This window comes from Cebus imitator, unplaced genomic scaffold (assembly GCF_001604975.1).
Source record: "Cebus imitator isolate Cc_AM_T3 unplaced genomic scaffold, Cebus_imitator-1.0 Scaffold283, whole genome shotgun sequence".
In the NCBI taxonomy this organism is placed as follows: Eukaryota; Metazoa; Chordata; class Mammalia; order Primates; family Cebidae; genus Cebus; species Cebus imitator.
Window position 1 is genome coordinate 1644759 of NW_016107598.1, and position 24234 is coordinate 1668992.

The 24234-nt window shown below is 39.7% G+C and overlaps 1 protein-coding gene and 1 pseudogene across 9 annotated transcripts in view; one reads left to right on the forward strand and one right to left on the reverse strand.

The window, feature by feature from the left end:
• SLC4A4 (solute carrier family 4 member 4) overlaps positions 1-24234 on the reverse strand; it is a 496548-nt gene that overhangs the window by 278535 nt on the left and 193779 nt on the right. The gene's annotated exons all lie outside the window — the stretch shown is intronic.
• Positions 7181-8034, forward strand: LOC119467375 (annotated as a pseudogene).

Sequence of the window (24234 nt, forward strand, 5' to 3'; positions counted from 1 at the left end):
GAAAATGTCAATACTGCCCAAAGTAATTCACAGATTCAACGCTATCCCCATCAAGCTACAAATGACCTTCTTCACAGAACTAGAAAAAACCACCTTAAATTTCATATAGAACCAAAAGAGAGCCCACATAGCCAAGTCAATTCTAAGCAAAAAGAACAAAGCAGGAGGCATCACACTACCTGACTTCAAACTATACTACAAGGCTACAGTAATCAAAATAGCATGGTACTGGTACCAAAACAGAGATATAGACCAATGGAACAGAACATAGGCCTTGGAGGCAACACAACATATCCACAACCATCTGATCTATGATAAACGTGACAAAAACAAGCAATGGGGAAAGGATTCCCTGTTTAATAAATGGTGTTGGGAAAACTGGCTAGCCATGCGCAGAAAGCAGAAACTGGACCCCTTCCTGACACCTTACACTAAAATTAACTCCAGATGAATTAAAGACTTAAACATAAGAACTAATACCATAAAAACCCTAGAAGAAAATCTAGGCAAAACAATTCTGGACATAGGCATAGGCAAGGACTTCATGACCAAAACACCAAAAGCTTTGGCAACAAAAGCCAAAATAGACAAATGGGACCTAATCAAACTCCACAGCTTCTGCACAGCAAAAGAAACAGTCATTAGAGTGAATCGGCAACCAACAGAATGGGAAAAAATTTTGCAATCTACCCATCTGACAAAGGGCTGATATCCAGAATCTACAAAGAACTAAAATAGATTTACAAGACAAAAACAAACAAGACCATTCAAAAGTGGGCGAAGGATATGAACAGACACTTTACAAAAGAAGACATACATGAGACCAACAAACACATGAAAAAATGTTCATCATCACTGGTCATCAGAGAAATGCAAATCAAAACTACATTGAGATACCATCTCACACCAGTTAGAATGGCAATCATTAAAAAACCTGGAGACAACAGATGCTGGAGAGGACGTGGAGAAATAGGAACACTTTTACACGGTTGGTGGAGTGTAAATTAGTTCAACCATTGTGGAAGACAGTGTGGCGATTCCTCAAGGACCTAGAAATAGAAATTCCATTTGACCTAGCAATCCCATTACTGCGTATATATCCAAATAATTATAAATCATTCTACTATAAGGAAACATGCACACGAATGTTCATTGCAGCACTGTTTACAATAGCAAAGACCTGGAACCAACCCAAATGCCCATCGATGATAGACTGGACTGGGAAAATGTGGCACATATACACCACAGAATACTATGCAGCCATCAAAAAGGATGAGTTCGTGTCCTTTTCAGGGACATGAATGAACCTGGAAAACATCATTCTCAGCAAACTGGCACAAGAACACAAAATCAAACACTGCATGTTCTCACTCATAGGTAGGTGTTGAACAAGGAGAACACATGGACACAGGGTGGGGAGCATCATACCCTGGGGCTTGTCCGGGGAAATAGGGGAGGGACAGCTGGGGGTGGGGAGTTGGGAGTGATAGCATAGGGAGAAATGCCAGATATAGGTGATAGGGAGGAAGGCAGCAAATCACAGTGCCATGTTTGTAACTATGCAACAATCTTGCATGTTCTTCACATGTACCCAAAAACCTAAAATGCAATTAAATAAATAAATAATAAATAAGACAAAGAGTGAAGAAAAATCAGAATCTGGAGGCCATTTTAACAATTAAAAGGGCCACTGAGAAGCATGACTTATAATTAGCAAAATACACGTGAGTTCCTTGTAGCATTAACCAGGACCCTATGATCCATGCTTTAAAACAAGAGCAGGTGAAGAAAAAGCAACATCCTTCCTAAAATGACACCTTCTCTTTTTGTCCACTGAAAATCAGAAAAATTCCTTTTTTTTGTTTTGTTTTGTTTTTTGTTTTTGCAGGTACCTTAGTATTTGTGAAGTGGCACTCTAATAAATGAACTCAGCGCAAAATGTATCAAGATTAAAAATAAAAATTGCTAATATTCATTAAGCAATTACTATTCTTGGTGCCTAGTCCCCATTCTAAGTTCTTTGCATTTAATTTTTTTCCATTTAATAATGCTAGGTATTATTATCCCATTTTATAGATAAGACAACAGGCACAGAGAACTAAGTAACTGCTCAAGGTCAGATGGCTAATAAGTAACAGAGACAGAAACTGAAACCAGGAAATCTGACCTCAGAGCCTATGCTCTTAACCATGCCGCTGTGCTGTCACTAAGAGAATTAGGGACTTGAACTGAGTCCCTATGGAGCTCCCTAAAGAGACAGAGGAGCTATGACAAGAATCATAGGAAGGAATGGATGCTGAAAACAAGTCAGGCTTGCAAATCAGTATCCAATTCACTACTAAGTTCCTACTATGTGCTGGGAACTGCTCTCAATGCTTTGGGAAATATTACCATAAAGATGAATAAGACAGAGTCCCTTCTCATCTTCATTGTTTCTTCAATTGTCAACTCTTCCATTAAGCCTCCCCTGACTCTCAGCACTATTATACCACTCTTCACACTGCATTATAAAGTCTTCATATGTCTGTCCCTCCTCTCAGTAGGCTGTAAGTTCTATGGCCCATAATGGGAACAAACGTCATGTCTTAGCTCCTTTTCCAGTGCCTAGGTTCCCTGTAAGTATGCCTGGACACAATGCTGTCTCCCTGTAGATGTTTTATGAATGCATGAACAGATGAAACACAGATAGAGGACATGGAAGTGAAAATAACACGCTCTGAGATTCACAGTGTGCTTGTGGTAAAGATGGGGAAAGATTTTGCATATCCCAGCTCTACTCCAAAGTTCTGTCTTATATATCACATGTATCACACTAGTATCTTTTGATAAAACTGCATGATTTAACATTTTAGCATACATTATGAAAAAAATGCTCATATTTCATCTTCATGCCTCATCTCTTATTTAAGATGCTAAACCCTTATAAGCAGGGGCCACTGCATACCTCACTTACTGGGTCAGCCCATGCTAAAGGGATACCTGCAATTGAATCTTTAGAAAGGTACAGACCTCTTAAGTTGCTAAATCTAAAAATGAAAGTTTAGATAGATTAAGTCACTTGCTCAAGGTTACAATGCTAGTAAGAGACAGAACTGGAACTTAACCGACTCAAATTCCCAAACTAGTAATAACTGGGCTACTTTTGTGCTCTCAAAGATCCAAATCCCAACGTCATCACCTACTAGTTATGTGACCTTGGAAAAATTATTTAACTCCTCTAAGCCTCATTTTTACCACCTTTGAGGTAAGTAAATGAGAACTCCCAGAAATGATATAAGGGTTAAATGAGTTCATAAATGTAAAGTGTTGGTCACATAGTAGGTATTCAACAAATATGTATTGATAGTTCCATTCAATAAGATTCTGCCCAGTAATTGAGCACATGTGTTAACAATTTATTTAGATAATATAACCTGTATTAATTGCTTTGCTATAAAAACAACTATGCTGGAATTTATTTCCCATCTAAAGAGTTCCAAGTTGTCCACAAAATTAAAATTTTGTAAAACTAAGATTTCACAATAAATACTGACAGCTATAGATTAAAACTCTTCTAAGACAACTTTTATTATCACTTTTTAATCAGTAGAGACTCTAAAATACAAAGGTCAAAACCTTGCCCAAGGCTGAATCAGTCATTGAGAATCTGAACCCATAATGTGGTCACATGTTCTCATTTAATCATAACTGGCTTGCTTCCACACTAAGGTATGGTTCCTTTTATAATGGCAATTTGGTGATGATTAATTTTATGTGTCAACTTGACTGGGCTAAGGAATGCCCAGATATCTGGCAAAACATTATTTCTAGGTTTGTCTGTGAGGTTCTTTCTGAAAGAGATCAACATTTGAATTTGCTGTGGGACAAAATCAAACAAAAAGATGGAGGAAAGGTGAATTCAGCTTTGTGTTTAAGCTGGGGCATTCATCTTCTGCTCTCAAACACCAGGACTCCTGGTTCTTGGGCTTTCAGGCTCAGACCAGGACTTAGACCATTGGCCCCCCAGTTCTCAGGCATTTGGACTCAGAATGAGTAACACCGCTGGCATTCCCCAGTCTCAAGTTGCAGACCACGTACTGTGGGACTTCTCAGCCTCCATAATCACAACAGCCAACTCCTATAATAAATATGCATTCACACATGTATATCTCCATATATTCTCTTGGTTCTGTTCCTCTGGAGAACCCTAATACAACTTCCCATGTGAAACAGAGTTTCTACCCAGTAAAGAAAGAATTTAGAAGATGTAATTTCACATTCAGCCTCTGCCACATATTAGCTCTGTGAATCAGGCCAAAGTTTCTTCATTGATGGAATGGGAACGAAATAGCTTTTTCAAAGAATTGTTACATGGATTAAATAAGACAATGCAAAGGAATAGGCCTAGCATAGAATCAAGAATATAATAGGCATTCAATAGATGTTGCCGGAACTATCTGGAGTTTTCAAGATGCAGTCAAGTGTCAGTGCTTTTATTGGAAGTACCTAAGTACAGAGAAGGAAGGAAGAATGGAGGAAGGAAGGAAAGGGAAAAAAAGAAAAAAGGAGAGAGCAGAAGAAGAAAGGGAAGTAGAAGAGGCAGGGAAGAAAAACAGATTTGAAAAACACCTACCTAGGATGCTATAGCTGCAATTCTGTTTAAAAGGAGCAGGAAGACTTCAAAGTCACACAAAAGCCTATGATTTTGATCCTGAATTACAAAGTTAAATTATGAAGCCCATCTTATTATTTCTCTAATCATAACAGAAATTATGATTTTCAATGAGCTAATCAAAAACTGAAAAAGTGTGGTCACGGAGAAATAGTTTGATCTGTATAGACTGGAAGAGTTGTTTTTCAAGAGGCGGTCCATCGGGAAGATATCAGAAGATAAAAAGTGGCTTTAAGCATGAAACAACAAAGAATCTGCAAACATTCTTGACAGAGAGAGAGAGAGAGATGTGTGAAATGCTAATAGGCATACTGATTTACTGTGAAATAAACCTTGCAACTGTGCAAATGCCATTTGGGCTACATTTTATTATAGACGACCAATCTGCCTTTCTTTACTCACAATGAAGCACTACATGAGTAGTCAATAAACTCCTCCACCTCCCTTCTTACCATTTATCTCTCCCTCCCTTGCCCTGCTAAATCCTCTGATTTGAAACTGTACTGCGCCTCACCTTACAAGCTGTATGACTTAAGAACACTATCACATTCACAGAAGAAACTAAAGCAGAGGAAGATGAGTTCTGATGGAAATTACTTTAAGGAGAGAAAAAGACTGGCACAGCCTGATTTTTATACTTTCCTTAATAGCAGATAGTAAAACCCCATTTATAATAGAATGTATTGTAAACATCAGAAAAAAAGTGATTACTACAAAAAGTGAAAAAATCTTAAGGAAACATAATGGAGCTTGAAAAACAACCCGTGTAAAATCCATTTACCAAAATCTATCCTTGGGTAGAGTATAGATTTTGATGTTTTCCATCCCCAAAATACCTTATGTAGGCCTAACATGACATTATCCTCTTTTCCCATATGGTTGCCAAGTGCCAATTCTAGTGCTACCTAAGAGTCACACACTGAAGGCTGGGGCATTGTTGCCTTTGAAGGTCACCATTGAAATATATGTGTCCCATTCAGAAATAGGCCACCAAAAACTACACATTCAAGGCCAAGTGCCTCTCTTCCAGAATCATAGGACACCAGGAGTCAACACTGCAGGTAGTGCACAGCAAAGAGAATGAGCTACAGGCAACCCCATTACATTCAAGATTCACAGCCCATTTCCACACATTCCCTTGGCAACATAATTTGTTGCCTTATACTTTTAAAGGTAATTTTCATTGATAAGGGATATCTGTTACCTTCATACTCTGTGGAAGTAAGCAAAGAATTGTTGTGACCCTAGAGAAAAATCAGAGTCACTGAATTTTAGGTCTGGAAGGGATCTTTTAAGGCATATAGAAGTATCATTTTAGAAGCAAGAATACAGAGGTTCCGAGACATTAAGGGACATGTCCAGGTTCAACAAGTTACTAGTGCAATCAAGATTTTTTAAAAATCATTATTCTCCGTGCATTGCTCTTTCTACCACTTAAACATACTTTATCAATAGCTGATTGTTTCTGAAATTTTAAAATACTTCCTTTGCTAAGACTGAAAAGAAAGTCAACTGTTTCCAAAGCTCAGAAGACTAAATGCAATGCAGACTCAAACTCATATATATATATGTCCTCCCTATTTCTACAATTATCAATGTCCTTCCTACCTTGCAGCTGAAATAAAATAACATCCTACTAAGCTATGCCATCATTTGCAATGCACCAAACAATCAAATATAGAGAACAAAACTAAGACTGTCTTACTTTTGACTTATAGAAAGTATTCTTCAGAAGTTTGGCAGGGAAGATGACAGATGACAAAGATTCCCTGCCTAAGATTAAGGAACTGGCGTTTCTCAAGAATCAGCTGGAGAATCCACAGTGGCACGTGGAAGATGAAGTCAACAGCAGGGCGGGCCAGGAAGGCTCGCTGTTGTCCTCCCCATTACTCAAGGGATCCCTGGCTAGCTGTGGTGGCCACACTGAGGGCATCAGCAGTATTGGGCTTTGCCATGGGCATCTGTGCTGGCATCTATGCAGCTCAGGCTATGCTGTGCCCAATGTGGAGATGGCATTGAAAGACTATTTGCAGTCACTATGCAAGGGGCCCGACTAGCTCTAGATGCTAGGGGGAGGCAGATGCTAGGGGGAGGCAGAATAATGATCTGGGGCCTGCAGATAGAGACACTGTCTGGCTTCTCTGGCTGTCATCCATTTTTCCTCCAACTTTCACACCAACTTTATCCTTGTCTCCCTTCCTGCAGACTGTGCACAGTGGCTTGTCAGCCTGCACCCTGGATTCCCTCTTCCCCCTCCCAACTCCATCAGACTGGCCCCAAGACTGTGGCTTCAAGGGCCACCAGCCCCTTACTCTTCAAGCCCTGTCTGTGCAGTTGGCAGATGATTCTGATCTTCAGAATCCTCTCTGGCAGTGTTCCACGGCTCCTACCTACTGGGAGCTGGCTCCATAACTTGATTTCCCCCAAATATGTTATAATCCCCACTGCTCCTTGCTAACTACACAGGCCACCCAAAGTCTGGCATGGGTATGAAGGCAGTGGCCTTGATGCTACTCATGCCCATGCCCCATGCTGGCACTGTGCCATGTGGACAGCAGGGTGCCCGTCCAGCCCTCCTCAGCTGTGGAGCTGAGTTGACCAAGCTACTGTTAGGTGCCTTCTCCCTTCTAGTGGGCTGGCAAACATGGCCCTAGGGGGCTCCACTCTGGCACCAAGCTGCCCCCTTCACACTATCAGCCCTGCTCTATGGCACTAACAACAGCCTAGTGATATATCTTCAGCATGACATGAACCCCAGCACCTACCAGGTGCTGAGCAATTGGAAGCAGGGCCCTGTTCCAGTGTCTGCCTCTAGCACTGCTTCTCTGCAACTCAGGGGTTAGCACTGCTGCTGCTGCTGGCTGTGGGGCCTGTTACCCATCAGGTGGCCCTTAAGACCTTGGTGCACCCTTCCCAGCCCCCTCCAGCAGCTGCTGCCAGCCCTATGCCCCTACACATGACTCAGCTGGGCCTGCTCCTCCTCTTCTTGGACTTCCTCATCTCAGGCCTGTCGTCACTGCAGAGCTGCTCGTGAGAAGACAGCAGCTGCCCCTGGCACTTTAGAATGTCTTTCTCTATACCCTTGGTGTGCTCCTGAATCTAGAGCTGCATGCTGCTGGTGGCCCCAGCCCAGGCCTCCTGCAAGGCTTCTCAGCATGGGCAGGACTTGTGGTGCTGAGCCAGGGCTAAATGGACTGCTCATGCCCACTGTCAGGAAGCACATCAGCAGCATCACATGCCTCTTGGTTGTGTCCTGCTCACTCATGGTCAATGCCGTGCTCTCAGCAGTCCTGCTGCAGCTGCAGCTCGCAGCCACCTTCTTCCTGGCCACACTGCTTATCATCATCAGCCTGGCTGTGTACCCATACTACGGCAGCCGCTAGTCCCTGACCGCCTCCACCCTGGCTCCAGACCCTGTAGATTGGGTGCCACCATCAGAGTCCCCTCCTAGACCTCCCTTCCAGTTCCCTCAGCAGCCCAGTAACAACTGCCTTGTGAGAAAAGCTGGAGAAGTGTGAGCAGTCAGGTTATTCTCTGGAGATGGATGGATGTAGGGGCAGTCCTAGGAGACATGAAGAATGGGTTTGATTAAGGACGTTCTCATCCTCCCACCCTCTCATCAAGTTCTTCCAGACTAAAGAATTAAGGTAACATCAATACCTGGGCCTGGGAAATGTTCCTATCCCTGCCTCATCCTGCATGAAAACAGTTGATCAAAACAGGGTGTGGGCAACAAGTGGCTTTCCTGGCCTACTTTGGTCACCCTAGCAGAGCCACTGCCCCCAAGCCTGGTGCTGGCTGCTCCAGACCAGCCATGGTGCATGACTCTCCATAAGGGATACTCAAACCTCCCACTGTCATGCAGGAAGACCCAACTGCTGCATATTATACAACTAGTACACCAGCCACTCCCACAATCTCACCCAGTTCCAGCAATGCCTAGTCACATGCCCCACGCCCTCTCAAGGCTGCTGGTTATCCACACCTAGCCTTTGTTCGGCAAACCCCAGAGAGGGCTGGGGCTTGACTCATCTCAGGGAGTGTTTGTCCTGGGCCCTCACTTAAGCCTATGCTCCTGACCTCTCTGGTCACCTGAAAGCCATCTTGAAGCCCACAGCCCACTCTACGGCTTGTAGGAGGTACCATACTTCTTACTCTGGGTCCTGCCCAGGCCAAGCAGTCTCCCAGCTCCCAACACCTGGACAAGCTCTACACAGAGCAACCTGAGACCAGGTACAGGTCTCTCAATCAATATCTAACCAGGTACCTGTAGCTCAATCAATGTCTCTTCAACTACATAAGCAATAAGGTCTTAATAAAGTGTTCTAGGGTGTACAGTGGTTCCCACAACCACACACAAAAAAGAAAATGCTATTCATTTCCTTAGCACCTGTCTCCAAATGCCCTATTTCCTATGCCATAAACAATAGAAAGACTGGTCAGTAGCCAGTTGGCTGAAGTCATACAGCCTTCACACCACTTTTCTGCCTCATGGATAGCAAAAATGAGAGTCTCTTAACTCAGCTAATTCAACAGTTCATTCAAACTCAAGATAAAACTTTTCTTTGAAAATACAAATGATGTTCACATTATGAACATCTAGATGTGTTAGACGTCCTGCTTCAGAAAAGATCTCATGAAAATAAACCTAACAGCTAGACCGATAAATAAAATGTTTGAAGATTTCTCTAAAGTTGAACCCTAGAGACCATTTTCAGCAGAAGAGTTAAAGGAGTTTCCAGTGGAAAGAGCAAGCACATAAATTGAAGATGGAGCCAAACAATGAAATGAAACTGGTCACTCGTCTACGAAGCCAGAAGAGTGAAAACCAAGTCCCAACTCATCACCTGAAATGCTTCTCGAAACTGGGAAGCACAGAACCTGCCCATCCCTGAGCCTGAGCCACTTTCTCTGACACCTTCTAACCCAGAGACGGCCCCAGTGTCCAGCTGAGAAGCATTTTCCAGGATGTGAAACTTGCCATAGGAAAACTGCATCTCTTTCCCTATGCTGTTGACTGTGTAAGCAAAGGACTCTCACTTTTACCAGAAGAGCTAGATAATTTTGCTGAAAAGTATGGAATACACATTTGATCAAATTTATATATTTGGTAATTCATAAAACTATTCTTTTAAAAATTGATAAATGTTACTTTTTTTTTTTTTTTCTCCTGAGACAGAGTCTCACTTTGTTGCCAGGCACCAGGCTGGAGTACAGTGGCACAATCTCAGCTCACTGCAACCTCCACCTCCCGGGTTCAAGCAATTCTCCTGGCAGCCTCCCGAGTAGCTGGGACTACAGGCAAATGCCACTATGCCCAGCTAATTTTTGTATTTTTAGTAGAGACAGGGTTTCACCATGTTGGCCAGGATGGTCTCAATCTCTTGACCTCATGATCCACCCGCCTCGGCCTCCCAAAGTGCTGAGATTACAGGCTTGAGCCACAGTGCCCAGCCTGATAAATGTTACTCTTTAATCATCAATATATATTATAAAACACTAACAACCTCAAAGGTTGAACTCAACCTTAAAACCCTTTCACAAGGCCATGTAGAAGCTAAGACTTTATCTCTGTTCTGTGCCTCCTCCTTTCTCCACCTAAGGTTGCTTGCAGTTCCCAATATGAACTTAGCATGCTCATGATTGTCACTGCTTAGCAGTAGCCCTTATATAAATATGCCTTTTGATGACCCAAGTTGGGTATTTAGTTCATATGTCTTCTCTAGGATTAAGACAATTCACGGCACATTTATTACTAATGTTTTATTATAACAGCAAAAGTAAATTTAAAATAATAACAATAATCAACATTTGTGTGGCAGTTTATGGTTCACAAAATGCTTTTAAATACATGACCTCATTTGAAGCTTGCAAGCCTCAATCAAGATGGGGAATGAAAATGGAAACAGTCTCAGAAAGGTCATAGTACTATTAAGTGGCAGAAGCAGAACTTGAACCAAGGTCTTCTAAATTCAAATCCTATGCTCTTTATACTATACCAAAAGAAATTAATGTATTGGTGAATTTTTAAATTATACATAAGATTCACCAATGCTCGCTAGGTGTGGTGGCTCAAGTCTATAATCCTAGCACTATGGGAGGCTGAGGCAGGCGGATAACTTGCAGTCAGGAGTTCGAGACCAGCCCAGCCAACATGGTAAGACCCTGTCTTTACTAAAAATACAAAAATTAAACAGGTGTGGTGGCACAGGCCTGTAATCCCAGCTACTCAGGAGGCTGAATCACTTGAACCTGGGAGGCGGGGTTTGCAACAACCTGATATCATGCCACTGCACTCCAGCCTGGGTGACAGAGCTAGATTCTGTCACCACAAAAAAAAAAAAAAAAAAAAAAAAAAAAAGATTCACCAATATATTCATTCCTTTTGCCAAAGTGTGTGTGTGTGTGTGTGTGTGTGTGCGTGTGTGTGTGTGTGTTTATCAAGCCAGAAAGGTAGATGTAAGGAATCTTCTACAGCAACAATCACACACGTAAAAACAAAGAATGGACAGTTTCTAACAATCTAAGTGTAATATGACTTTGCATATTGCAGAGAAGGCATATGATACTACACGGCGGCTCCAGCACTCAGGGTTAATAACAGGGTCAGTAAGCAAAAGAGCTCAGAGTGTCTACCTGTAGAAGCAAACTCATTCCATGACACTGGTGGTTCCCAGCACAAAGGCTGTAGCAGCATGCCGCTGGGCAGGGCACAGTTAATGCAGATTCTTCTAGGACTCTGTCCCACAGCCAAGTCTCTAGCTGAGTTTTACAAGGACCTCTTTGTCTTGGACCTCCTCCCATACATGGGAAACCTCAGAACGTCTCTTGCCACTGGGAGCAACTAAGCTTAGCCACTTGGTATTACTGGCTCTCAAGGGTGGCCAGCTAGTCAAGCCAAGACATATTTCCAATACTTCTCAGTCCTACAAACAACATATACTTTGTAAGAACTTGTCTTATCTTTAATAGAAGGTTGGAGGATTTTTTTTCCAATAATACTTTAAAATCCATGAGAGAACAAACTAATATCCAATGGAGAATAATTTCTTATACTCTGCCCTTTTTTTTCTATCACCTAGCCAACAAGGTAAATTGATATGTCTGTGAAATGACAGATCCACAAGGACAGAGTACTTTTAACCTGACAGAATACTTTTAACTTGAAAATCTCAGAGAGCAGATTTTCAAGTATGTATAGTAAGTGAAGAATTATTTGAGATTATCAACTCAAAAATATGCTAAATATACATAAGTTAACCACTTTTTTAAATTAAGAAAATATTAAGGAGACAGCACATATAATCAGTAGAAATCATCAAATCATATTTCCATCTCCCCAAATACCTTTTGATTTTTAAAACATTATGATTTAGTCTACTCTAGTATAAAAGTACTAATGGTCCCAAAAGAAAAAATACACCCAACTCTGAATAAAAATAAACTTCAGGAATGTAGAGTTTTGCCATTTTTCTAGATGGTTCTTTTAACACAGAAATGCTGCATGCCATTAAGAGGTACAAAGTGAATTGTTAGGTTAACAGTTTATTGATCATTATACATGAGATAAGTCAGCTTATATCTAGAGCAAAACACAAGTTAGTATCTTTCTACATGTACATTTAAATGCAGGTAAATCTAAAGAGAAGAGACTGGACGAATAACCCTTCAGCAGGCTCAGGACAAATTGTTGAAGAGAGACTTTCACTCTCTGCTCCATTATTTATGGTCTGTATCATATAGCTTTTTATTCCATATTGTTTAAACTATGAAAATAAAAAGTCATATTTTATTTGTAAAGATATAAAAAGAAATAAATTTAAAAAAAAAAAGGTTAAAAAGAGTTGGCTCAATTCTTGGACCACTGTATCACTGTATTCTTGGACCGTTGTATCATTCATTGGTTGTTAAACCTTAGATTTTGTCCAAGGTAGTTAAACAAACACGGAATGATATAATGCTTTAGAAATGGAGGACTGAGGCTGGGCACAGTGGCTTACGCCTGTAATCCCAGTGCTTTAGGAGGCTGAGGCTGGCAGATCACATGAGGATAGGAGTTTGAGACCAGCCTGGCCAACACAGTGAAATCTCTGTCTCTACTAAAGATACAAAAATTAGCTAGGTGTGGTGGTGCATACCTGTAATCCCAGCTACTCTGGAGGCTGAGGCAGGAGAATCACATAGGCTTGGAGGGTGGAGGTTGCAGTGAACTGAGATCATACCACTGCACTCCAGCCTGGGTAACAGAGTGAGATTCGAAAGAAAAGAAAAAAGAAAAGAAAAGAGGGAGGGAGAGAAGGGGAGGGGAAGGGAAGGGAGGGAAGGGAAGGAGGGAAGGAGGGAAGGAGGGAAATGGAGGACCGAGCAGATGCTGTAATAAATAAGCATCTTTGATTTAAAGTGACATCATTAGGGGTTCCTCAAAATGAAAAGGCAAGAAAGAAAAGGCAATTTTCTTCTCCAATCAATTTTGAAGAATTATGAAAAGGAATTCAGTTCTATGATTGCTTCCTCTTCTAGGAAAATCAAGGTAAAACCTCTGAAAATTTCTTATGTTGGTATTTAAATGGATCTATACAACCCAAAGCAAAAGTACCAGTACAGGGGTTGCTGGATCTACACCTAGGGTCTGCAGCTCCAGGGTCTAATCTATCCTCTTGGCTCAGGAGACAATCCCTCACCATTTGTAAATATAGAGAGAGACAGCAACAGTTCCCAGTTCCTGTGTGTTAAAGTGTCATGGGAAATGACTCAAAATCTCAGTAGATAACTCATAAATCCACATCTACAACCATGATGTTCCTAAATTCAGTCTATCTCCAATGATCTACATTCCCAATTATCACTCCTTACAGAAATGAGCTCTGTTTACGACTTTTAACATTGAAATTGTTAATTTCCATCAGTCAACTATATCCAAAAATTTAAGATCTAAGAAAGCATACCTTATGCCTTTAGCAAACCTAAATGCCTGAAATTACGGCAAAGTAAATAGCCTAAGAAAAGCAATGAGTTGTAAATCATTTGTTTTACTAAGACTGGATTTTTGTCATAGGAATAAACAACTATCTTTTTTGACTGCTGACTTATGTTATAAATTTAATATAACTTTGTATATTATATTTATAACAATTATTGGCACCATTCATTCTTTACATATCAGAAGAAAGCCAACTACTTTTGAATCAGGTCTTAAAGTTTAAATTAAAAGAGGGCCCACAATAAAATAAGTTTGGTAAAGGGTAATTCCTATCTTTAGCCCTAAATCCAGTGGCATATGTGTCTTCTGTAATTAATGGCAAAATCTCCCTCACAAGCAATTTCCAGATGCAGTACTTAAAGTCCAGCTAATCAGTCTTTGATTCATCATGTGTTTGGGAATACTCTCCTAACAGGCACACTTGCTAGCTCACAGCAAAAGAAATATTACTACCCACTCCACTGCCACTAAAAAAAAAAAAAAAAAAAAAAAAAACATTTCAAACATGTTTAATCTCTTTGAGGGCCAGTTGTAGACATACATTCTTCTCCTAGCCAGGTTCTAACCAATTTTAAAACATCCAAACATGAACTTACATCAACCCATGATCTCATGTGATGAGTTTACCAAGGTCTCCAACAACCTGAATTACATGCCAAGGGAAATAGAATGAACAGGCCATTCTGTAGAGTGAAGACAAGTTCCATACCTGTCAGTGGGAATCTGTTTCACTGCAGCCCTAGGCAGCTTCACAGAAGAAACCTTTCTTAACTGGAAGAATGTGCTTCTCCCTTAAATTCAAAGAAATCGTACTGCTTATTTTATTTAGTTTATTTTTGGAATTTTCCACCTCATTCCAGAAAGAATTGAAGGTAGTTACTAATATGTTTCCGTTTTTAGGGGAACACACAAACTCTTCCTGGACATTTTTCTCAGGTTAAGTTATCCTTTATATCCATTAGGGAACTGAAGACCTTCACTTTTTCCTCAGAGTTTCTTTATCATGTACTCCAAAAACCAATTGCGTAATAATTACCTCACCCTTCACTGATGTTATGAAAGCTTAACCTTCCTGCTGATTCATTCACAGTGAGATGACAGCTCATACAGTGCGTGCTTTCAATATGAGCACTCAGGCTAAGAGTGACAGGGTAAGTTATAAGTTGTAATATATGCCCTGAAAGTTCAAAACACCTGAGATAGAAGGAAAAATAGTTACCCCAAACATAAGTTCTAAAAGAATTATCTAACTGGACCTGAAGAACCACCACTGAATTGACCTTGCAGAAGGACTTTTTATGCGATACCATCAGTCTACCAACTCATGAAACCAGCTCAGCAGAATTTGGGAAACTTGACTAGTCTCTAATCAAGACGTTGTTAAAGGTGTCATTCATTGTATTATACAGAGTCTTCTTTATTTCTTTCTGGATTTTTTTTTTTTTAAGATGAAGCCTCGCTCTGTCACTCAGGCTGGAGTGCAGTGGCGCAATCTCGGCTCACTGCAACCTCCACTTTCCAGGTTCAAGTGATTCTCGTGCCTCAGCCTCCCAAGTAGCTGGGACTAGAGGTACACACCATCACACCCAGCTAATTTTTGTATTTTTAGTAGAGACTGGGTTTCACCATGTTGTCCAGGTTGGTCCCGAACTCCTCACCTCAGGTGATCCACCCAGCTTGGCCTCCCAAAGTGCTAGGATTACAGGGATGAGCCACCGCACCCAGCCTCTTTCTGGATTTTACATTGGTAATACTTGTGTTTCTCCTAAGCAAATGATTTGTTTTTAAATTGTGGTCTCTATTAATCAAGTAAGCAGTCAAGTTTCATATTTTGCCTTGACAGGTTGCAGTCTTAAAAACAAAAGTGAAACATACACTCACTGTGACCGTAACTATTCAATGATTTACATTTGTTCTTTCCTCTTTCATTTGTCCCTCTTTTTTCCTTTCATTTTTTCCTACCTATTTGTTATTATTTCAATTCAATATACATCCTGTGTTGTACAGCAGCTATTGGGAAAATAAAGAAGCACAGTATTGTGAATACCACAGTTAAGTATAATTTGAACAAATAGCCAGAAAAATTTTAGAATCCCAGGCAATCCAAGTTTAAGCATAGGTTCATGTTCACCTATTTAAAATACATTTTATAGAGCATTGGAAAACTCTATATTTTATATCAGAGAAACAGCATAAGCAATTCATGTTTTACTGCAGAGATATAAAAATCTGTAGAAACATTAAAGTCACACCCTCAATTATATCAAAACTGTACTTAGCCCCTCCTTAGTTCTAGGAAACTACCATCTGAACATAAAACTGAGCTAAAGGCCAAATAAAATTTAATCTCTTCTTTACTTTCATTCTTTGTCAATTAGCTTGTTGTGATGTGATTATAAATCAAAAATCACATATTTAACTCACCAGAAAAGAATTACATTTTCATCTAATTACACCTAAGTTAGATCATATTACAGATTCAGGCTTTATAATTGAGACTACTGCTAATTAGTTGAACAGAAGATAAATTTAGAAGTTTTGTTTCTTTCTACAAATTTCTTTTCTTAAATCATGAGAAAGTGTCTCTTGTCTTTTAAAATTTGAGTTCATCATAGCTAACATATCACCTCCGTTTATTCAACTAGACTGTCGTTTCTTACAAAATGGCTCTGTTCTTTTGGCATGAAATTAATTGTAAGTCATTAAATTTGGAGCTTTGATTCTGTCTTGACCAAAATTTCTTTAGTGCCTCCACTTCCATGTAAATTAATATTCATTGTTTTGGTTAATTATTTTAATCTGATTTTTATTATTTTCCACAACACCTCTGACAAATACTCTAAGCTAATTCATTAACATAAACCAAATAGGACCAAAGAAGAGGCTTTCAAACACTGCTCAGGATTTACATTTTCCCAAAGATTTTTCCCAGAGCCACTAAGATCTTGTGAATCCAAGTAAGCCCAACAGTTCAGCTCCGAGAGTTTCTCTCCCACACAATATACAAAATCAACTGATATGTTTGAATAATATGAAAAATCTAACCTCAATTCCTTTCTGGGGTGACCTCACAATTTCTCTTGGAATACTGAAGACCCAGATACCCAGTCATATGTGCTAAAGCAATTACAGAAGGGATTTATTTATTAAACATTAATCCCCTTGTCATGCAGAGTACCTAGAAAATTCCCGATGCACTTCTGCACTGAAATTTCACTGGAAACAAATTTTTCTAAGTCTCCAAAGACCTTTCCCTTGACAAGTCAAATAGGTCTTTCTGAAGTCTTCAATACCCTTGACCTCTATGCTTCAGTTAGCACTGTTGAAATTCTCTCCTCGCATGGTTTCCCTGGGTGTTCTCTGTGTTCTTCTACTACCTCTTTGTCTCATTTGCTGACTATTCTTTTTGCCTGCCTCCACCCCCTTGGCTGGCAGCTGCTCCTAAGGTTCCGAACTCAGCTTTCTGAATTTCTCCCTCAATAGTCACCACCATGATACATACTCCATATGCATTACTGAACTATCACCTTGCATAAATGCCTCCAAAGTCAACGACCAAGGCTTGAGCTCTCAAACTGTAATCCTGTCTAGTAACTGACCGGTCATCTCAGGATATGATCACTGACACCTGAAAAGTAGTATCTCAAAAACTGAGCTCATTTTTATTCCTGGTCCAGCAGACTTTCCCAAAGCCCTCCTATAAATCCTCATTATTTTAAATCTAGGTTACAAAACAGCTCCCTAATACTCTCTCCACCCTTAGCTCCACTACTTCAACCTATCCTATATGATGGCACTTTCCTACTGTCCCTTGAATCAAATCGATAATCAAATTCATTTCCATTATCCACGGCCATGGAAGTTGGAAGTTCCACCTTGTCTTAGCCTGTGTGCTTATTGTCTTGCTTATTGTCACTAACATGTCAAATGTGACTTGCTTCACTTCCAAACCTATATCTTCACATATACCTTTCTCATTTCTGCCTGCCAATTTGCTTCTCTCTTCCTTCATTATCCAATTCAAAATTCAGATCCTTCCTCCGCCATCCCTATCTCTTTGGCATCAGTCTCTTAATCACTCAATACTTCCATTTGCACTATGGTTTTTTTTTTCCACTTATCGATATGTTACTTTGCAAGTGTTCTCAACTTGTGTTGAATGTACATGTTCTCTCTCTGCTAGATTATAAAACTCCTTGGAAACAGGGAATTTCTCTTACATAATAACATTTTAGTTCTTGTATAAGAACATTTAGAATATGTTGGCACTACTTACAGTGCAGTATCAGCAGGTAGCCACTAACTAGTTGTAATTAACAAAGTAGTTATTATGGCTGGACAATGTCATAATTTTATATCCAAATCCGATATAAAACAATGCATATCCAAAACACATTTCAAACAAGAGTGCACGGGAATCCCATTTTCTTCAATAAAAACTTTTAAATGATTCTTCATTGGTTTTTTCCCTCTCTAAATTAGCTACATTTCCTTTCCTGTGTTTTCCTTGTTAGCTCGTCCACCTGCTGAAAGGAAGGCAAATAATTTCTTATCTAACCTAATTATTTACTCCGTCCTGCCTGTACTGGAATCCTGGCTCCTGCACCTGCTTTGCTCAGTGCTACTCCCAGAGGTATAGCAAAGCACATTGCCAAGGTCAGCCCAGGCCTCAGCTTAAGTCCCTAAAGTCTGAGAACCTAGATTGCAATTCCACTGGTTTGCTAAAAGTCAATAACCAGCCTGCATTTCACTGAATGATACAAAGATTACATATATTTTGATGCCAATCACACAAAAAAGGAAAAAATGAGAATAAGGATTGATTTTTTTAACTCATATGATGGAATGAGAGAAATACCACAGACTTCTACATATCATTTCCATAGAGTTTTTTTAACTGAATAAATAGTCGAACTACACAAAATGTCTCAAATAAGGATACTGGCCTGATGGCTCACAACACCCTTCAAAGCCCTTCTAAAGACCCTACTCTAGGCCAGGCAGAGTGGCTCATGTCTGTAACCTCAGCACTTAGGGAGGCCAAAGCGGTCAGATCACCTGAGGTCAGGAGTACAAGACCAGCCTGGCCAACATGGTGAAACCCCGTCTCTACTAAAAATACAAAACTTAGCTAGACGTGGTGGCACACATCTGGAATCCCAGCTACTCAGGAGGCTGAGGCAGGAGAATTGCTTGAACCCAGGAGGCAGAGGATGCAGTGAGCTGAGATTGTGCCACTGCACTCCAGCCTGGGCTAGAGTAAAATTCTGTCTCAAAAATAAATAAATAAATAAAACCCTACCCTACATTTTTTTTCTGACTCTTTGATTTCAGGCCAGACTATCAAGTGCTGCATAGACTGTCTCTATCAAAAAGCAAGTGTGCTGACATTTTTCAGGGAATCTCTCTGAAAGAAAATCACTTAGAGAAACATAGACTGAACTTATATCCCAGATCTGCCACTCATGGCTTTCAAGTAAGTAACCATGCAAGATAGAATCCATTCACATGAAAGGCCATTCTGCATGCTACCCCTTTCCAGCACAGTCTCCCCCTAGACTACGAGAAACAAGTGATATTAAAATGCAATTAGCAAGTATTAGAAGTCAAATGAATATGGACAGTTGATAAATGCATCTTGATTAATAGACATTTAAAAATCATTGAAAGATCATCCTGACCATTCATGATGTCAGTTGAAAGATATCAGGATACGGTAACATAGTAACTCCCGGGAATTTTCATCACCATCAGTAGATGATATAAAGTCACGAAAAAAGCTTAACTTGGGATAAAAAAAAAAGATGCTGCCAAGTCATTTATTCATACTGAATCCTTATGAAATTAGTTAATAGGAAATATTTTGTTTTGGCTTATAGTCGAGAGTCAGCTTCAGGGGAAAATGAATTTAACATTTCGTTATTTCTTCTGTGTTGAGAGTAATCATTGGACTACAACAGAACAACCAGAATCAAAATTTTTAAATTTGAACTTGCATAAAGAAACCCAGAGTAAATAAGCATCAATGAGATTTTTCTATCAATGAGGGAAAAGCACGAGCATGATACTACAAGATGTATTTGATGAAAATAAATTTCGATAAAAAACACAAAGGCCATACTGTACATTAAAGATAGAAAGACCATATTGCCAAAGGCATGAGCATGAAAGGTGAAATGCCAGTTGGTATTAGTAATGGAAAAATGTGCCCATAAATGAAACACCAAACAACACTCAAAAAGCCTATAAAACACAGGCCAATCCTACTGCTTCTTCAAGAATGGCTAACATTATTAGAATGTATGCAGATCACAACTTGCGCCTTTCCCACTCTTTGTACTTCTGAAGACTGTGAAATGCTATTTTTATCAAATTTACTAAAAATGCACAACTGTATTTCATTTCATTTTAATTTTTATCCTTTGAATGTCTGCTTTCCTTCCTATTAGATCTTTTTTCTTGTTGCTTTCTGTTCTTTCTAGAATAATTTGTATAGCATGGCTTTATATAATGTATACTGGCAGCCTGCTATAATATATAATGTGTGCTGGTAACTTGCCTAGAAATACTACCACTCATCCTTCTTAGGACACAGACATCTAGTTAGAAGACTGTAATCAGGCCAGGCAATCTGCCTTAACAATACCCAGAGTGAGAGCATGAACTCCGGTGTCAGACAAACCTGGCTCAAGTCTTGGCTCTACCATTGACTAAAGGCATGACCTCAAGAAGTTACTGTTACTTAACCTCATCAAGAGCCAACTTAAAAAAAAGACTCACAATAATTCTAAAAATAATAGCAACATTTACCTCATAGTGTTTTCATAAAGATTCAAAGAGAGAAAGAATTTCAAAATGTACAACAGTCCCTGGCACATAATAAATCCTGCCTAATTTTGAAGTATTAATAATAAAGGTTAGGATTAACACTTCTACCATTTACCTGTAACCTTAAAGTTTCTCATTCATAAATTGGAAATAACAATATTAACCACATAAGATCAACAAAGTCAGTGAAAATATTGTTTAATGGTATAGCTATATGCAAATATGAGGCAGTGTTTTCTGAATTTCATAATCCATGACAACATGTAATGTTTGGTCTAACTTTGCACAAAGTTATAGAAAACTGCTTGTGATAATTCCATTTGGTTGGTTGTTTCTGTATTTCAAGAAGAGACACATGCTAGGGAAAAATCCTAAGTCTCCAAAGCAAATGATCCTTTGACAATACAAAGCTAAGTATCCACCAGCTCATCAGTATGAAAGCAGGGTCCTTTACATCTAGTGCTTTTACGTGTTTGGTCTTCTGTTGACTTCTGTTGACTTCCAAGTGAAACACTTGGAGTCAATTATTGTAAAATAATTCCAGGCTCCACCCCAATTTTACTTATGCAAAATCTGTGAGTAAAGCCCAGAAATTTGAACTTTTAAAAAGACCTCCTAGTAATTCCAACACTCATTGAAATTTGAGAATTCCTGCTTCAAAGTTTTGTTAGGAAAAGTCATAATAAGCATGACTAACACCTGTCACTATGGAAAAATGGTTCACCAGAAACAAAGGAATACCAAACAGATTAGATTCTATTTTAATCTAAGTATATAGACTTTGAAATAGAGTAGCCAAAGTTCAAATAAATCAATATTTAACTTTTCCTGTAAATGCATCTTCAATGACATCTCATACAGTAATATGAGAATTGTTTTACAGCTGGTTATTATTGTACGGTCAGGTTTCTCTAGTGCTCCAGATGTTGACTTCACTTCTCTTAACACTTGCCCACTTGCCTGTGCCTACAAGATAAGCGGGGGTAAACATCAGCAGACTTCCAGGTTCTGTTTCATCAAGCCCCAGCCTTCAGTGAACTTGCCTGAAATACTACCACCCATCTTTTTGAGGCTACAGACACCAAACGAGAGGACTGTGTTCAATATAAGCAATCTGCCCTCAGCCACCCCCCGTGAGCCAGTGGAGTAATCCCCATCCAGAGAACCACTGACAGTATCCACCTCACTCACAGCAATTATTTCAACCTAAGAGGTTACCAGGAGTCAAGATAGGTTCACAAAGAACATGTTACGCAAAGAAAGCCTTATTTCCTTTTTGACTAGATGACTGCATCATTTATCTTGAGTTAAGCAAATATCTAACCCTATGCCCTACTAACTTAGCAGTGCTCTATGTCGATACCTTGATGCAGTGCTTAAGGCTTTGCTCACCATGGAGCACATAATGGTATCTGAATGTCGCACTGAGCCACTTGACACCTGAGACTACTGAGACTCTGCCCAGCTATTCAAAGCTGCAGAGATCAATTTCTCAGCACATCTGGAATCTACTGCTATAGGACGCCAGTTGGAAAGCTCATGCTAAGGAATATTACTCCATGACTAAATAATGGCCTAATGAGATTCCCCATTGAGGGCACCAGTCTGATAGCTGTTAGAGAAGTAGGTAGGCACGTAGTTACCTGAAGAGTCTAAATCAGGGAACATCAGGAAGCCAGAGGTAACTAGGGGATAATTTAAAGCTCAAAACACTCGGCAGAACCCAAAGTGTAAGAATACAGATATATAAAAGAAAAGAATGGGGAGCAAAGAGCTTCAAAGACCAAGGTGCACAGGTGAGTTCATCATCCTTGTTTAAATACAAAGAGCCAAAAAGATATAAACACAGAGTTGACTGGTAAGCCAAGATCAGCTGGAAGGAGTAATATACTGTTTTGTCTAACATTGCTAGCAATGACTTAAAGGAAGACAAATAAATAGAATATAGCTTATAAAAAAAAATCACATCGCCCAAAGCTAAGAGATGTTGCCATTTATTCTATTTTTCAAGGGATGTTATGTGGAAAAAGGATTAACTGTATTATCAATAGCAAAATTAAGACCAAAGGGTCAAAATCTTAGGAAGGCTAACTCTGATTCAATGCAATGAGAGGCATTTTAGCAAATGAAACCATCCACAAATGGGACGGATCACCATGCAAAGCAACTGGCTCTTTGGCCCTGGGAGTGTGAATTATGATCAGTCAGAAAAATCACAGCAAGGATTTCTGTTTTGGCAAGAGATAGATCAGCTGGCCTTTAAACTCCTTTTATACTCAAATTCTATGAAAAACATTTTAAGCAGAAACCAGAATCTGGCAGAGTATAACATCTAAAATGATCCCCGTCTAAATTACAAGTAGAAGCCATTTATTTCCATTCTGGGAAATATAACTGATAGAGGCTAATTTTTACCTATGACATCATTCTACTCCTAGCATTACTCTTACTACCCTTATCACTGTGGGTTGTTTCCCACAGAAGTTTAGACTTTAGAAGTCAAGACAAAGGGGGGAAAAATGACTTTATTCCTGAAAGCTGACTGCTGAGAAAATTGTAAGATGCTTGTTCACTCTCCTCATTTAGCATAAGGAAGCAAAAGGAGGAGGTATCTGCAGCAAGAGGACTATAAAAAGCTCATCAAGCACTTGGGTCTGAAAGGACGACACCGTGGACCAGCCTGGGATCAGCTTACATTGAACTCTGCAGGGAAGTTCCCTAGGCCCTGGAACACATGCAAAACCAGTGGAAATGTTGTAGAGGAAAAGCAATCAAAGTTTCATACACAATTTGATGTGGTCTCCCATTTCTGTACACAGCAATACATTCTTAATGGATACAATTTGGTGATCTAGCACCATGACTCTGAAGGAAAGAAAGAGAGGATATAGAAATAATGTTGACTCAAAAATCACTCCCCTGCCAGCCTAACATTTTCTTCTCTAGAAATTGTGGTAATGAGGTTATGGACTTGCACATTTTAGAGAAAAGTGGCCTTCACACTTGATCCTGCCAAGATTCTGTTGGCTTCCCACCCACAAAAATCAAAATATTCAAAGCAACTGAGGCAAACCCAGTGCAACCCTGTATGACTCTGACGACAAGAAAGAGAAGCTCCCTGTGGGTCAAATGTCAGGCCTGCACATACCTCAGCTATTGCAGGCACTCTGTACCCAGATTGCCCTCCTATTCCTAAAAGCATTACCATAAAAGAGCACACAAAGATGGAATTGGGTTTTTCATTCAAATGCTTCAAAAGGCAATGAAAGAGAAATGAGGATTATGGGAGGAAAGAGTTAGGGGAATGAAGGTTTTAATGATGTTCCAGAATATACAACAAATCAACAGAATTCTGGTCATTGTTACTACACTGAGGCAAATACACAATTTTGGTTAGTCATAAAAGACAAAGAGTGGCATATCTTTTTGGAAATGCATGACAGAACACTTGGTAGGTATTTTCATAATAAAATTTCACTTATCAAATTGACTAAGTCTATTCAGCACTTTCAGACCTCAGCTTTCAATGTAATAGTCCCTTCTTCATTGCATATTTGAAAAATTCAGTCACCAGTCACAGATGTCCCACTCATTAGTATAGATTCCCAGAGTTTTTGATTTAGTTAAAAAATCTGGGCAAGCATGGGAGCTCAAGCCTGTAATCTCAGTATTTCGGGAGGCCAAGGGAGGAGGATTGCTTGAGCCCAAAAGTTTGAGACCAGCCTGGGCAACACAGTGAGAGGCTGAGATGGAAGAATCTCTTGAGCCCAGGAGG